Source organism: Plectrocnemia conspersa, unplaced genomic scaffold (assembly GCF_051122295.1).
Source record: "Plectrocnemia conspersa isolate PC_06_02 unplaced genomic scaffold, ASM5112229v1 ptg000003l, whole genome shotgun sequence".
Lineage (NCBI taxonomy): Eukaryota > Metazoa > Arthropoda > Insecta > Trichoptera > Polycentropodidae > Plectrocnemia > Plectrocnemia conspersa.
Genome location: NW_028277167.1, coordinates 12,710,791 through 12,727,183, shown reverse-complemented (window position 1 = coordinate 12,727,183; position 16,393 = coordinate 12,710,791). Strand labels below are relative to the sequence as shown.

Genomic DNA, 16,393 nt, shown 5'->3' with positions numbered 1-16,393 from the left:
GATTCAATTAAGCAAGACGCTGTACGAACTTTGAACCGAGTATTTGTATGGACCTCCAATTGAAACGTAAATTATTATAACACACGAAAAGAGCTTTTAACCGTTAAGTTATTTAGTGATCTAATTTTGCGGCTGCGAAAGCGTGATGAATTTCATAAAACACATTGTTCCCGCTTATTTTAACTAATTCGCAATCATGAATATAATTAACAACATGTTATAATAACTTTTGTGAAATTATTATTATAATTGTAAAACATCCATCCAAAAGAGCTTACGAAAACCTCATGCGGCTTATGAGGAGTTATTCCGACCAGGATATTCTTACATAAAATATGATTACGTAAACACGCTCTTATCATAAATTCAGTTAACGTGCCGACTAGTATTTAACCTGCATCTCTAACCACAAGAATATCGTGCTATAGTGAAACTTTAGCGGTCGTATTTATAAGGTACGTAAACTCAAAACTAGACTACGTCTATACATCACAATAAAATAATGCACTGATCATATCACACGACTTGCTACTAAATAGGGATATACCACTTTCTATCATCAAGTTTAAAATGTAACTTTTTAATGAGTCGTTAAATTACACACATGTCGAAAATAATCCAATGTTGTTATTGCTTAAATTATGAAGATTGATCGAAACTATCACTCATTAGTAAGTGCGTATTTTTTCAAGCATTATGATATGTGCATTTTACGCAATTTATAACTTGATTTGTTGCAAAAATCGTTTTCAAACATCGATGGAAAAAACACGACGTCGGCTAGGCGAACACAAGAGGACCGAGAGACAGACAACTGAAACCGATACCATTACCGCTCTATTTATTGATCGGTTACTTTCTATGGGAAGATGCACAATGGCATGGGAACGATCGATTGTCAAGCAACAAACGCGTTTGACCAGAACGCGACTGGTCTTACGCCGTGGGTTTATTATGTATCGTATAGATACATATACATTCATATCTACAGCCTAGAACAAATCTAATGCACTCTCGGATAAACACTATGGATTTATAAAAATGCTTAGCTTTCGAGACAATCGATAAAAAATAAAACACCTTGACCTTTTTTGGCAATAACCTCTGAATTTACATTAACCATTTATCCGAAATTCCCCCATGAGTAAACAGCGTCGACGGGAGATAATGGGGAAATGAAATCAACGTCTGGCGGCAACATGATATACGATACGGTAGAAATTCAGATACGGAAATATCATTTTTCGCAATGCGTAACCAAAAAAAGACTCGCATGGAAAATAAATGTTGAAGATGATTGATTTATTACATTAGAAGTTATGTACACAAAAACAAATCTCCCAAGTAAATACTCGAACTATTTTTTTAAAAGCATATATTCGATCCTCTAAATACAGGATGTCAAAACACAGAGAATAAACACAATTAAATTAACTTAAAGAAGCTGTATCAGTTATATGAGTCTTCCAAGTTTAGATAAAAATATATTAAAATTTAAAACTACTCCTGCTAACGTTTTATAACGTTCTGATGCTTGAAACTACAGTGGCAGCAAACTAAATAGAACTCTGCTTCCGTAAAAAAATAATTACTACTACGTATTAAACCTTTGATTCTTGAAAAACTATTGCATCTACCAAATCTCATATTTAACTAACCGTTTGGTGTACAATGGATATAGGAAGTCCGTTAAAACCTAAAATGTATATCCTTATCTTTGACAAGTTAAAAAATTGCCATATCACATATGGTGATAATTCAGAGTTTTAGAATTAAAATAACTTTTCTTAAAAAAGTAAAACGTTCAGCAATAATAAATATTTTTTTTTTTTTTTTAAATATTTTCTAAAAATATATAATATAATACAATTATAATGATTTTCACTTATCATTGATAAATCTATATAATACTCATAAAAAAATAAGTAATACAATAATATTTTATTTGAAATTAAAAGCATGTGGACGTACATGTACGCCCCATACTAATCATGCTACTTTTTAACTCGCTCTGTGTTTGAATTTCGCACAATGATTTAACATATCTTATCGAAATAAAACACTTAAATTCATCTTCAGCGAGAGTAAATTATATTTAACGATCGCGTCCCTTATTCTAACCGACGCGGCCAGGACGTCAGCGCTTGGAAAAGCTCCTCTTACACGAGTTAATGAGCTTGCCAAACAAAAAGATATTTTCAGCGGTAGCTAAAATGAGATGGAAAAAATACGTGGGATGGTGTTCAGCTATTTTTAGTGTGCACTACAATATTTTTATTTTTAATAGTGGTAGAATTTCAAAAAATATTGGTTTTACAAAATCCTATCCCATCTATTTTGATCAGATCTACGTTTTAATATCAAGTGTTCATATGTTCTGTGTGAGATAACGATTTTGTAATACATATAAAATAATACACAATGGTTGATTAAACAAAAATATTATATTTTATCATGTACATGCCACACAATGCATAGCAGTGATGTTGGAAATGCGTGTTAGTAAGACTTGACAATAAAAATATTTGAAATAAAAATGACTATGAAGCGGTTTCAAATACTATATAAAACAAATTTTTGTAAAAATCTGGTTTCGATCGTATATTTTGTCCGAAATTTTACCTAATATAAATCCAGCGCAGAAAGCTTATGTTACAGCATAAAATAGCATAGAAACTTATGTTTCATAACATATATATATTTGTATTCTCATAAAATATGTCAAGTACCTTTGTCTAACAATTCAAACATGAACGTTACACGGCATGCAAACATCTCAATAATATGTTCACTAAAGTGTGTTTGACCTTTCGCGCTGAAACACAATATCTCATCGTACTGGAAAGTGAATTAATGCATGCAATAGACATGCATGCATACACAAACAACACATTCGGTGCTTTGAGAACATCAAACGGAATACGAAATAGTAGAGGTCGGCGTAGTCATAAATCAGAATTCTCTTCGAACGCCCATTCCCAGTCACCGAAGAAGATCTCGGAGGAGATAACGAAACCCAACCGCCTACTTATTTGACGAATGCAACGCGAGGTCGCCAAAAATCTTCGAATCGAAAAACAATAACGAAGCTACGACCTCTCGGCTCGGCCGAAATTAGAAAGCAAAAAAGGCATGATTTTTAACGAGCCGCATACGCACAGGAAAACCAGTTGAGATTATATCTGCATGTATAAAAAAACTTTCATCGCCGATGTTAGAAAAATTAATTTAAAACGCTTAGCATCTACGTTTTATAACCAGTCCTGGCCGAAAAAGTGAAATCGGCTAAATGGCGCGACATTTTCGGCTATACTAAAACAACGAAAAAAACTCAATGACGCGTAATTGTGGGAAAAGCGATCTCGTCTAGTTCTCTTGTAACGTTACGATAGTTACAATTACGCGTATTGTAATAATAAAAATTGCACAAGAGACAACACAAGAGATCGCTCTCTTGCTGGAAAAAATAATTTGCTACATATACCTTATGAGTTTCCTTCGATTGCGTCATGAGTTATACAATGACAAGGAAAACAATTTTCCATAATAAAATTCTCGCTATTGGAATTGCTGGCGCTGCTGGAACTGGCTTCAAATGCACGTGTTTGTGCAGTAATTTTAATAATCTGCAGCTATGTAATATCACAAGCGAAGGATCTAAACTAAAAGTATGACACGCAACCAATTAAATTGATATATTGCACAGTAATGTTTTAAAGTGATTAGTTGCGTGAATAACATTTAAGTCATTGTATTGGATATAGGATTGCAATACCGGTAGTACTGATAATGTTAATACCGGTATTGGGGCAAAAATCGACCTTCAGTATTACTATAAAATAAAATACTGGTAGTACTGAATTTTTTTTTTCTCAAAACCGTACATTTTATTTGCTGAAAACGATTGCTCTATGGCTTAAAACTACAAAAACGACGATTCCCATATTGTTTGAAAGCAGAAGCGGAGAATAAAATAATTTTCATTGTAAGGGATGTAGTGTCATCAGCGTAGAAAATCAATGTAAAAAAAGATTATGCAGTATTTACATATTCTATTATATTTATATTAACATTTATAGTTAAAATTTAATTTACATTACGTTTAAAATAAGTAGAAAAACAATATATAATATATATTTTACGAAAATAAAAATTATTAAGATATTCCAAAATAAATAGGAAATATTATATAAACAAATCACATCTCAACCACATAAATCTGTTTTTAGAAAAAAATATGTCGCATTTTAAATAAACAGACATAGGTTCTTTCGGAAAATGGTAACTAACCAAATGTAATGAGTAATGTAGAAATACGTGTATATTTCATTGGAATCGATTGTCGACTGGTGGTTTGGCCTATGGTATAAAAATTTAGGAGGCATCCAGCAACGGTCCATTAAATACCATGATTTATTGTTCCAAAAGAAGAAAGATTTGGCGCCCGTATTTTCAAAAATATTTTTTCCGACAACATAGTAAATTAATGAAATTTAAAAAAATAAATGGCACAAAAGGATTCTTGTACACTTATTGATTTTTATTCGTACTCGTAGACAACACAATAAAGGATCAGCGTATAAAGTATATTTACGAGAACATGAATGTAAGGAAGATTGCACAATGGCTTTTCATTGATTGAAACACGAAATATGCATAAACAGACGGATAATTGGTCATAAAAGTCGAAATTTGATCTGCTTGTTTAATATGGTAAGACAATAATAGTCACTATATCTTCATTCATATCTCTTGAATCCTTGGATTTTTTAGCAAAGCAATTTTTAACAAAATTCACAAGCATGTACTTCTATATTACAGCATAAATGAATAAATGGACATTATTTTTTCGATCTTTTTTTAATATCTATCAATAAAAAAATATGAATGTCAATACCGGTATTATTTCAATCCCTAATTGCATATAAAGACTACATGTCTACAGTAATATATGACAAAAAAAAATCTCAGGAGGTAGAAAAATACATTAAAATATCACCTTATCTACTCTTCTGTTAACTTCAACGTAGTTTGAAAATATTCTAGTGATTGTTTCATAAACTAAACATCATAAATATATATATATGTTTTACAAATAACAATATTCGTTATGCTGATGACCGGACTAAAAAATGCGGAGACTGTTGATGACCTTCAAAAATCCCTAGATAGCAAATAAAAAAGTGTCTACGAATAATAATCAATAAAACAAAATGTATGATTATAAGCAAAATCCCCGTGGGCTTGGTAAGCTTAACATTAGACAAAGATTTGAAAATGTGATGCATTTGAAATACTTGGGTAGTTGGATAAGTGACGTAATGGACCTCGACTCGAGAGACCCTCTAAATGCCAGTTTTTAAAATTTGAAGCTCTTTTTTTAAATTTAAAAAAATAATACATTTAATAGACCGAAAATATTTGAAGTGTGGCTTCATATGTGTATGAATTATCTTCATGATAACACGCGATCAAAACAGAGAAAGATGGAGGACCACGAACACATGGTTCGAGGTCCGAAATATGAGCTTCATGAAACTTCAATATTGGGGAGAATAAGGAATTTCACTTATGATTTAAAAAAAAAATAAAAAATATAATTAGTTATTAAATTGCAGACTATTCAAATAAATAGCAGACTCCTATAAATGTGTATCTTCAGAAAATCGTTAAGGCACTTTTTTAAAACATTCCAGGTTCGAACGTGGAAAAAATAAATTAAACCCTTTCAGAGTTCGCGCACCCACAACATGAAACAGGAGGCTTTTACCGATCGAAATCGCTGTATGCTCACAAGCAAGCATACGGACCGCGATATCTCGCGCGCTCTAAAAAAACTTATATGGCAAAACGAACGCACCTCGATCTCCGAAGAAGAAGCAGCAGCTACAGCAGCACTAAACATTGCCATATAAGGTGCGAATCTCATATATCGAGCGAATTTAACGCGCTCTGCAGTATGCAGCAAGGCTGGCAATCGCGTGACATAGGGGTGTGCATTTAAGTGAGTCAATGGCAATAACTAGACGCTGGAACAGTGCATGCACCTCCGGTAGATAAGGTGAGACCGATGATTATGGCAGTGCGTTATAGTGTTTATATTGTGTGTGTGTGTACTCCGAGTCGAAATCGAAAGTTGGCTAAAACGTCGGAGAAATCGATTAGCGCCGCTGACCGAAAAAAATTAACGATCATAACATAATGATATAAATATAACCAACGATTGAAGCTATTTTTGAATGATCGTTTATTTTTATTGTTCGAAGAGTGTGTAAGTGTATTCAATCCAAATATAGACGAGAAGTCAAAGTTCACAATGGCAATAGGGCTTCTTTCCGTTTCCGTTGAAGCCGCGGTTATAAGCGCCACGTAATTTGAAGGACGATCGTGTTTCGCGTAATTTTATTTAATATCAATTCGCGAAAGTGATATGGGGCAATTAAAAGTAGCCTGTATTTAGCATACGATACATGCACTTTCCTATATATGTGACTGTTATACATATACCGCTATTGCACGTCGTGTGTAGAGGTACTTATACTGGAACTAAGAAGACGCCCAAAGAGACATCTAGCATGTTTTACAATATCATATTATATTGTGTCATTTCAGTTTAACAATAAACATGGAAGATGAAAACTTAAATATGTAAGAGTTATAAATTTATAGTAGGGCTTCCAAATCGGTTAAAACCAAAACTGATTAACCGGTTTTTTGATCATTTAAAAATAATATATGAGTATTTTCTAGTCAGGGGATATATTTTGCATGTTATGTGAAAATGAAAACGGCCGCTTTTTCAATATTTTCATACTGTCGATGGCCGTCGCACTGTGGGGTATTTGCCCGATCTGGGCGGCCAAAATTATTTCTACACTTTAGTTGATTCCATAAGTGCTCTTAGTCAAATATATAATATTATAAGTTAAAAAATACATTATAGAAAAAAAAAACTTTTTTTTTTATTTTTCATGAAATAATTCATGCAATTTTCTTTTAATAAGTATTCAAAGTATTTCTTAAATTGTAGGCCCGAGGAAGAGGAATTGAACGGTCGTGCGAATTTCGCCGCGTCAACTGTTAAAAATAAAAAATAAAATGTACATGTCACAAACTTTGATATTTGCTGTTTTTTTAACAAGAAAAAGTATTTGACTAGTATTTTATCATACTCGGTATCGTTTTCATTTTTAAATATGTGTATATTTGATGATTCTAAACAAATTTTTATTTTATTTTATTAGTACGCGATCAACAATTTGAGGTTTACTGAGTTTACCATGGTGATCATATTATTAAAAAATAACAATCATTATAAAACTGTATTTCAAATTTGACGTTAACACGTCACCTAATTAAAAAGTTATAATAGTTTAAAACGTTTAGGTCCTAACTTTCGCGACTAAGCCACGTCACATTTTTAAGAATAACGGTATGCAATGTGTTAAAAACCGCAAAAATCCGCAGCCAATTTTACATGTATCATAAAGAGAAAGACCTAAGCTTTATATTGCATATAAAATCTACATTAAAAAGTGGTGGGAAATATAACTAATGAACTCAAAACTAGAAAAAAAAATAGGAAAAAGTACTAAAAAATTGTACTTATTCAAAACAATATTGTGTGTTTAATATGACAGCAACTGCAACAAAGAACTATGAAACGTAGAAACACTTACTTGCTTTATCACAATCAATGGTTCGGATTTTTAACTGTACTCAAATAAAATAATAATAATTTTCCAATGTACGAGTATGCAATCGACGCCGAAAAAACGATGCGTGCACTCGAAGGGATGACTGACTTCCAACCGATCGTGGGGGCGCTAGCGTTATGCAAGGAGTGGGGGAATTGTTGATAATTATGCGCAAAATTATCAGCTTTACAGAGTAACCTACGCTTAAATTTTCATAATCGACTTTTGGCCGCCCAGATCGAGCAAATACCTCCCACCGTGCGGCGGCTCTACTTGGTTCAAGTTTATATGAAGGCGGCTCTATTTGTTAAAGCTTGAGAGCTGTTGATATGTTTGGGGGTGAATCTCTAAGAGAATTATTGATTTGGGCGCTGTGTATCCGTTTTGAAACACGTGACTAACTTGAGGGAGGTTTAGTGCTCACCCACTTTGTGACTATGAGCAATTACGAATATTACTGGGTATATTTGGATTTATTGATTAGTATAAAACACAAGTCACACTATACTACTACAATTAAACATAATCATAGATGTTACGTTAATTAAGCTATGAAGCTGTATTGTTTAACTCAAGAAAATCTTTAATCGTATGGCACAGATGTTAAAAGCTTTTATCCTTAGAATAACAGAAACGGCTCTAGATATGGGATTATTTAGAATGTTTTGTCCCAAAGCAGTAAACTTCAACAATAATCTTCACTTCCTTTTACAATTGGCTTCATGCTATTAAGTAGAGCATATATTTGTTCAGCCATACGAAGTGAAAAAATATCAAGCACAATGCTTTTCAAGACATGTGCTAAAAAATGACTAAATCTTGAAATACCACATTTTACTAAGCCCATATGAGTAGGACATGTGTTGAGTTTAGATGATAACACCACAAAACGCCCATCGCACACGCACAATATCGCATTACTATGAACCAAACCGCCAATCCGTCTCCGGTTACTGACTACGTGCATCTACGTAGATGACACCAATAAATTGATCGATAAATCATCTCGAGACCATGCATGGCCCAGAACCTAGATCCAACATCCAAAACTAGACAATCAATTAAACAAACATCGCCATGTTAAGACGTGTATTAATCTCCGACAATTAAGTCGTACTCGTTAAAGTCATTAATTGAATCGAAGCAGGCAAGAAAAAAGCATTAAATCACAGACACATATGTATCATATAAAAAGCGCTGATTTATTTACATAAGTAAAAAAACTAGTATTTGAATTATTATTTTAACACATCACATCTAAATCTAACTTTCTAATTCAATTTTAAATATTCGTGATTTTTTTATTTAAATGTAATTGGGTTTTCAATATTTTATTAATAATGATATTTTGTAATAAATAAGTACAACTTTGATTTAGTTGCGTACCGAAGGATTTACGAAATGGCATTATAAATTAGACCGCGCAGTAATATATTTTTATTTATTTATATATATATAATATAAAATATATTGAATTTTAAATGAAACGTTTTTAGGTTCCCTTAGGGCCAGGGTACAAGTATCGCTACTGCATCCTATACATACCAAGTTACGAAATAGGGGGACAAGTTTTATTTTGGGAGCATATCTACAAACGTTCCGTTTTTATGAGGCGCATCGGAATAATACATAAAGCGTCGTCGCTTTATATGAAATGTTTTGTAGGAAGATACGAACGAGGGATAGAACTACTACAGTACTACCACTACAGCGAGAGTGATCAAATATGGAAGATATGAATCATGCCGGAGAGGAGTGAAGCGCCTCCATGTTATTCACAATGTAAGCTCGCTCGACTAATTATTTTAAAAGGGTTAAAATTAAATTAGCAGATACAAAAGCGGAGGGTTGGACACCGGCGATAAATTGATTTTTTCACCCCCTTCAGTCGTCGAATTCGACTCAGTGAATAGCGCCTAGTACGCAGATTAAGCACGATTGATTTAGTACTGCCATGTGACGAAAGCACATAAAAAGAAACAACCCCTTTGAATAAATAAGATAACATCCGACGGAACCATCCTACATGCAAGAGGGGCGTAAATGATCCGTTAAATTGCGGTCTTGGTAAAAATAACTTTTTATTATTATTATTATTAAATAACCAATTTCTAGAAAGTGAGTAATCATCAAACATGTTAATAAATCGTGTCTATTGAATAGAGTCTCCAATTACTCGAACCATCAACTACTCGAGTATCGAATATTAAAATTTTAAAATACTCGAGTACTCGAGTACTTTCGAGTATTTACCAAATGTACCAAAATAGCTATTATTCAAATTCGTGCACATATAAATAAATAAATAAAATACTTAGTATGTTAATTTTTACAATTATTTTAACTTCACGAACATACTTTTTAAAAACAATAATGCAAAAAGTTTCTCGAATTTAATATTACTGCTAACCTTTGGTTTTATTATTCCCGTTATGGAAAAAATCCTTTCTGTTGCTGTTGATGTTGGTCTTATTGTCATTAACGCGTTGGACAAGGCTTCTAATTTATATCTGTTCGCTTTTTATAGATATAAAATTTTTTGAACTCTCTTTTTATGTTCTCTTCTTTCATTCCCTTCTCTGCTTTTCTCTTATTTCCTTCGACTATTGACAAAATAGCATTTTGTTATTCTTCTTGAATAGATTTTTTTTTTTAACAATATACAATATTCTACTCCTTCTGATTAATGCGAAGAATTTAAATCTATATCCTTCGAAGATGTATTTGGGTGAATCCCTTTCACTCTAGAGCTAAACGGTTCGCAAAGAACTGACTTTACTTTAAATGCCTTTAAAACACACAATTGTTTTGATTTATATTTTAAGCTGAGGGATCAGTATAAACAATTGACAACACTTTACGCTACAACTGCATAGTCATAAAACCTAAAAAAATTTTTTGTTGATATTACATATTGTTCATTGCCATAAATTAGATAAGTCGGAACTGTCGAACAGAAAACACAAAATAAATTTCTCCGTCGTACCCACTAACATAGCCGACGACCGGAACTATGCAACTATGGAACTATGAAAAAATTAAACCTGATAGTAACCGCTCTAACTCGGGACTTCGGGCATGAACGCCAAATAAAAGCAAGACGTTAACCTTTACTGGACCGAGTTAAAGTTATTTTTGTTTCTGAAATATTTCAGAATTTTTTAATTTCGAGTATTAATCGAGTAATTTTCAAAATACTCGATTATCAAGTACTTGAAAAATAGACAAAAATACTCGAGTATCGAGTACTCGATTACTCGAATTGGAGACTCTACTATTGAATTATGAATGCCGCTAAAAGGCTTCGCGGAGGGCACTCCAAATATCCCCTAGATTTCCCCTCTGATCCACTGTTACCATAAACTGCCCTACAGGGGGTTGAATCGGTATTCTAATTAGCGAACGGACGCCCGCAGAGCAGGTCGTCCTCCAAAAAAGTAATAAAAAGCATGAACGTTCCAATGTACTTTCATTGTTCACCTGAAATATGGATGTAATAATCTACTCTTGGTCAGTAAAACGCAATACTAATTAGTAACTAATCGACGCGTTATATGTATAATACTTCAAGATAATAAAGTATTTTCTAAAGTTAACATCGTAAAACTTAATATAAGTCTGCTAATCTTGAATCTTGTTGAAAGAATGAATTTTAATAACAGCTCTTAAAACTTGATTTTAATGATAAAAGTACACATAAAAATATGGAAAGTTGTTCAAAGTACCTTTATAATCACAATAACTTATAATCTTAGTCAATTTCAGCATAATGAAAGCTTTCACTCGTATTATAGTAAAAGATTTTAATTATTATGTATTATAACATGCTTTTGAAAGTGAATAGTTTTATTATTAGGGATTGTCCTAATTTAAATAATATAATATTATAGTAGCTCAAAAGTGACCAAACCAGCAGTATGTATCGCACAGTAATCCAGTTAGCATTCATCTCTCCGTCACAACAACAGCTAAAAGGCCTAAAGGTTTTCGAGTTTCTATTTCGCCGGCACAGATATGATTGCGGATAACGTCGACGATAATGGCGCCATTTTTGCAACGCTGAAACTAGTTTCGAGCCGATATTGGCACAGTGGCGCAAGCGTGCCTAATGTAGGTATCTGGGTTCGAAACCGAGCGCAAAAACTGGAGCCGGTTCCCCTCGCACTACGTGTGAGAGTTTAATTTTAAACCCTGATGATAATAATTGACTTACTATCATATTTGGATGCATAACTCGTGCAAACCGATTCGGTACAAATTCAATCAAAACAACCGACAGAGTTCATAATTAACCAACACTCTGTCGGGATTAGATCCAACTTGAAACTGTTCAATTAAGCTGGAATTTGAGGAAGCCCTCGGATTCACGCTGAGAATGGTATTATAGCTATGGTCGGGTTACGTTATACCTAAGCACTAGCAATCGACCTTATTTTCAAAGTAGTAGAAGAGTATTCAAGTAAATTATATTGCATCGCAATTGGAGGCGAAAGTCTGTATTGTTAATCAAGCGAATAATTAAAATCAACTGCAATGGTAATTGTCTGTATTTAAATACTTTAGATCAGAGTTCAATTGGAAACCATAGCGAAATAACATTTTAGAAAATTGTATCTCAATCTGATGAAATTGTCCGTCCATAGTAATCACATCTTTTTTTGTCAAGAGAAAAGGGTCATTAATATGTAGAAACATATCTACAGCTTTAAACAAAATAATAATGAACCTCACTATCTATTGTTTATCTTACATAATAATAGATTACAATATTATTTTTAATATCCCCACAGGATTTAATTACCCCTTTCTTACTTTTAACAATTGACTACACTACACCTAGAAATTTTTAGTTATATTTGTAGAAATATGTTATCACAAATGAAAGCTAGAACCTAAATATAATAAAATGTTTAATAATGCTAATAATAACCAATTAAAAATATGGAAAAATATTTAAAAAATACTTCAGAAAGGAATAATGAGAAATAAGTTATTCTAAATAATAATGGATATTTTACAGATCAAAAAAATAGCTGATGAATTTAATAAACATTTTATTTTAATTGAAATATTTCTATCAGATCAAATATAAATTAACACAATCAAAAAGATGGCTCAAGTTAATAGATATATTTATGTTCACAAAACTAAATTAGAAGAAGTAATATGAACAAATATAAAAAATACTCAGAACAAACAAATATAAAAAATACTCAGCGCCTGGTACTGATGGCTTAACAGTTACAACAATCAAATCAATTAAAAGTCTTACTGCCCCAATTTTAGTAAAATTATTCAATAATAGTTAAAAAAAAGGAAATATTTCCCGATTGCCTAAAAATTGCCAAAATAATTCCTTTATGCAAAGCTGATGATAAGAGGACCACAAACATTTATCGCCCAATATCGGTTTTACCATTTCTATCAAAAAAATTTAATCCATTCTATCCAATAGAATAAATGATTTCTTAAAAAACATAATTTTTTTATCACATTAAAATACAGATTTAGAAATAAATCCAATACAAAATATCCAGCTTTTTTATTTTATTTTAATGAAATATAATAAAACTAAAACAATACGAATACAACTTCAGCATTATTTATAGACTTAATTAAAAAAATTTTTGATACAATAGACACTGGTGTTCCGCGGATCCAAAATAGGTGTTCCGCGGAGACTAAATAGATATTTCACAAAAATTTGGAGTAAATTAAAAAAAATTAACATATTCTACTTCATAATGAAAGACGAGCAACGGTTAAACTTCATTGAGGTTTATGACGTCAAGAGAAGGCGAAGATTTTTAGTACCTTGAAGTTGGGTACAGCAATAAGTCTTTAACAAGTGCCAATATTTTTTACCGAGGGTGAAAGACTATCTCTCATCCTGTGTTAAAACAGGATTGGGTGTATACTTTTGGAAATGTAAATGAATTAAATAAAATTTGGATAAATATGAATCGATTTTCTTGTACATACATTAATTTAGTCTGATTGCTCACAATACAGATTTTTTTCGATTTTGACAAAAAAATATTACAGAATTTACGTATTATTTAAAACTACCCGTGGATCTTTGGTTGAAGTTCCCCAATGTGTCAAAACAAGCTCTGGTTTGTTTACTTCCGTTTTCCACGACGTATTTATGCGAAGTGGGATTTTCTAAATATTTTGCAACAAAAACAAAATACGGCAAATATGAGAATACAACTGACCAATATTGTGCCTGATATAAAAAAAATGTAATTTAAGAACCCAAAATCATCAGAGTCATTAGGAGTTTTATTTATTTGTATTTTTATTTATACTATTATGAATAACCCAACCTAAAAAATAAGCAAAGTGTTCCGCCAAAATTTTCGGATTTGCCAAGTGTTCCGTCGCTGAAAAAGTTTGGGAAACCCTGCAATAGATCATAATATATTAGAATAGTAGGACCAACCCTAAATTAAAAATTAAAAATCTATTTAAATGATAGACAGCAAGTAGCTGTAATAAATGGTACACAAAGCGAATGTGAGGTGATGAAATGTGGACTTTCTCAGGGTTCTATTTTGTGATTTTTATTATTTAATCTATGCATAAATCATTTAACCCTATGTATACTAGCAGGAAAGATTTAAATAAACACGCAGAGTGATTTGATTAATATTAGTTATTGTGTTATGTTGACGCACTTGACGACCGGAAATTCGGATAAATATCCTATATCGCACGAAGCGGAGCTACTCCTCGCATCGACTGAGACTTGGATACAAGCGCGTCATGTAAATATAAGTAATTACACAAATTGTACGGGATTCAAAATTGGCGCAAATTTAATAATAATTTTGCCTATTAAAAAAAAGAGTCAGCACAAATGAATTTAATTATATAAACAAGGACGTGTTTGAGATTATATCAAATGACTATATGTTACAGTGTGAACGTGTTATATATTTTCACTGGCTTTCTACAGATATATATTTTTACTAGCGAAAATATAATTTAGGCGCTAGTCAAATTATATGCTGCTCTAAATTGTCGTTGATATTCAATTTGACAGTTTCGAAACAGGTAGCGAACCTTAGATTATACATTCCATATAAATACGAAGTTGCTGATTTATGAATCATATATACAGTCTAGCAAGATATTCATTAGAATGTTTATGAGATTGACCAGATGATCGAAAACTGGTGGGCACGCTGGATTTCCCTTAATTATAAATGATGTAATATTTAGAACACGGCCCTTTTGAATTACTTTCAACAAGAATTTACTTTTCTTATAAATTTCACTCATTTCAGTCAGGACACAGCACTACCACTTCGCTTTCTACTTGGAACAGCGAGATTTAACCCGAACTCGCTCCAAGCGCTCACGCTGAGGCGACCATTAGAAGTCTGAGAAACATCACTGCTAAGCAATACCTGATATGATTTTATCAGGCTTTTTTATTCAAAAAATAAAAATCAATCAAAATCAAGTTGATTTTAATGTGATAAGTCAAACACATTAGTTTTTAAAATATGCGACTAAACAACTTGAAAAATGTCGAGTACTTCTCGTTATATACATACATAATTGGAAGCGTGGAGATAATACTCTTATCCGGCACGTATAAATGTCGTAATTAATTCCGAACCCCCGCGAATCCCGCATTGCTAATCCCCGGGATTATTTTGCGCGATCATTAAAGGAGTTCGCAGGATTGTTAACGGCGTCGTCGTTATCCTGCCGCCTCGTTATAATCGTTGAAATAATAAATTCAGACCAGCGTTACGACAGAGAAAGAGAGACCAACTTGCCCTTGAAACTTCATCCCTTTGGACTTTTTCGGCATCGCCATTAACATTGGTCTTCCGAGGCAGACTTATCGCCGCTATTAACTCGAAGTACTCGCGAGATTTATTTATGCACACGCCCTATGGACTGTGAGATTTTATCGATCTTTATTGCCCTTTGCGCAACACAATACCTTTCGATGGTCGAAATCGTGATTTTTCGCGAGGGCATGTGAATGAGCCAAGTCGTATCGTTCCACCCTACATATATTAAAAAAATAGCTTGTAGTCTACATTGTAGTTCACAGCGTGACATCGGCCCGATTAGCATAATCTGACTAGTGTATCTGAGTTTTTTGTGCTTGCTCTACACGCGTCAACTTTCGTTTCGGCCATTTATAATGTGACCGCATGATGCTGATGACATTTTAATGTCACATAAGCCCATTGTTGGCAATTTTTTTATGATGTGCGCTGGTGTGTGCTCCCATTTTTCATAACTTACAGTTATTGATGTCCGTGAACAATCAGGAAGGAAACCAAACGGCATTGTATAGGAGCGATTCACACGCACTGGCACTCGTGATTGATGTGCGCGTACGGTCAAAGTGCATTTTTTTTAGATGAAATGCAATTGAAAGCATGCGCTTTGTGTAATAGTCGGTTCACACGCATCGAGTAATTTAGTCGAGTAATCAAAAGGTAGGTTTTCACATACACGTCTACAGAGACACTGTTGTATCAAAACATATCCATTCTATAAGCTAGCTGATATTATTATATAACAAGATGTTTGCCACAAAAATAAGATGCACAATGAGCGTCAAACACGTACATATTGTATGTACTCAAAGGTTAAATTTACTACAGATGAAATTTTTTTTTACTATATAAACAATTAATTGGACATATAATAACATGTGCTTG

At 32.7% G+C, this 16,393-nt stretch overlaps 1 protein-coding gene across 1 annotated transcript in view; it reads right to left on the bottom strand.

The window, feature by feature from the left end:
• ssh (Protein phosphatase Slingshot) overlaps nucleotides 1-16,393 on the bottom strand; it is a 170,805-nt gene that overhangs the window by 132,759 nt on the left and 21,653 nt on the right. The window lies entirely within an intron of this gene.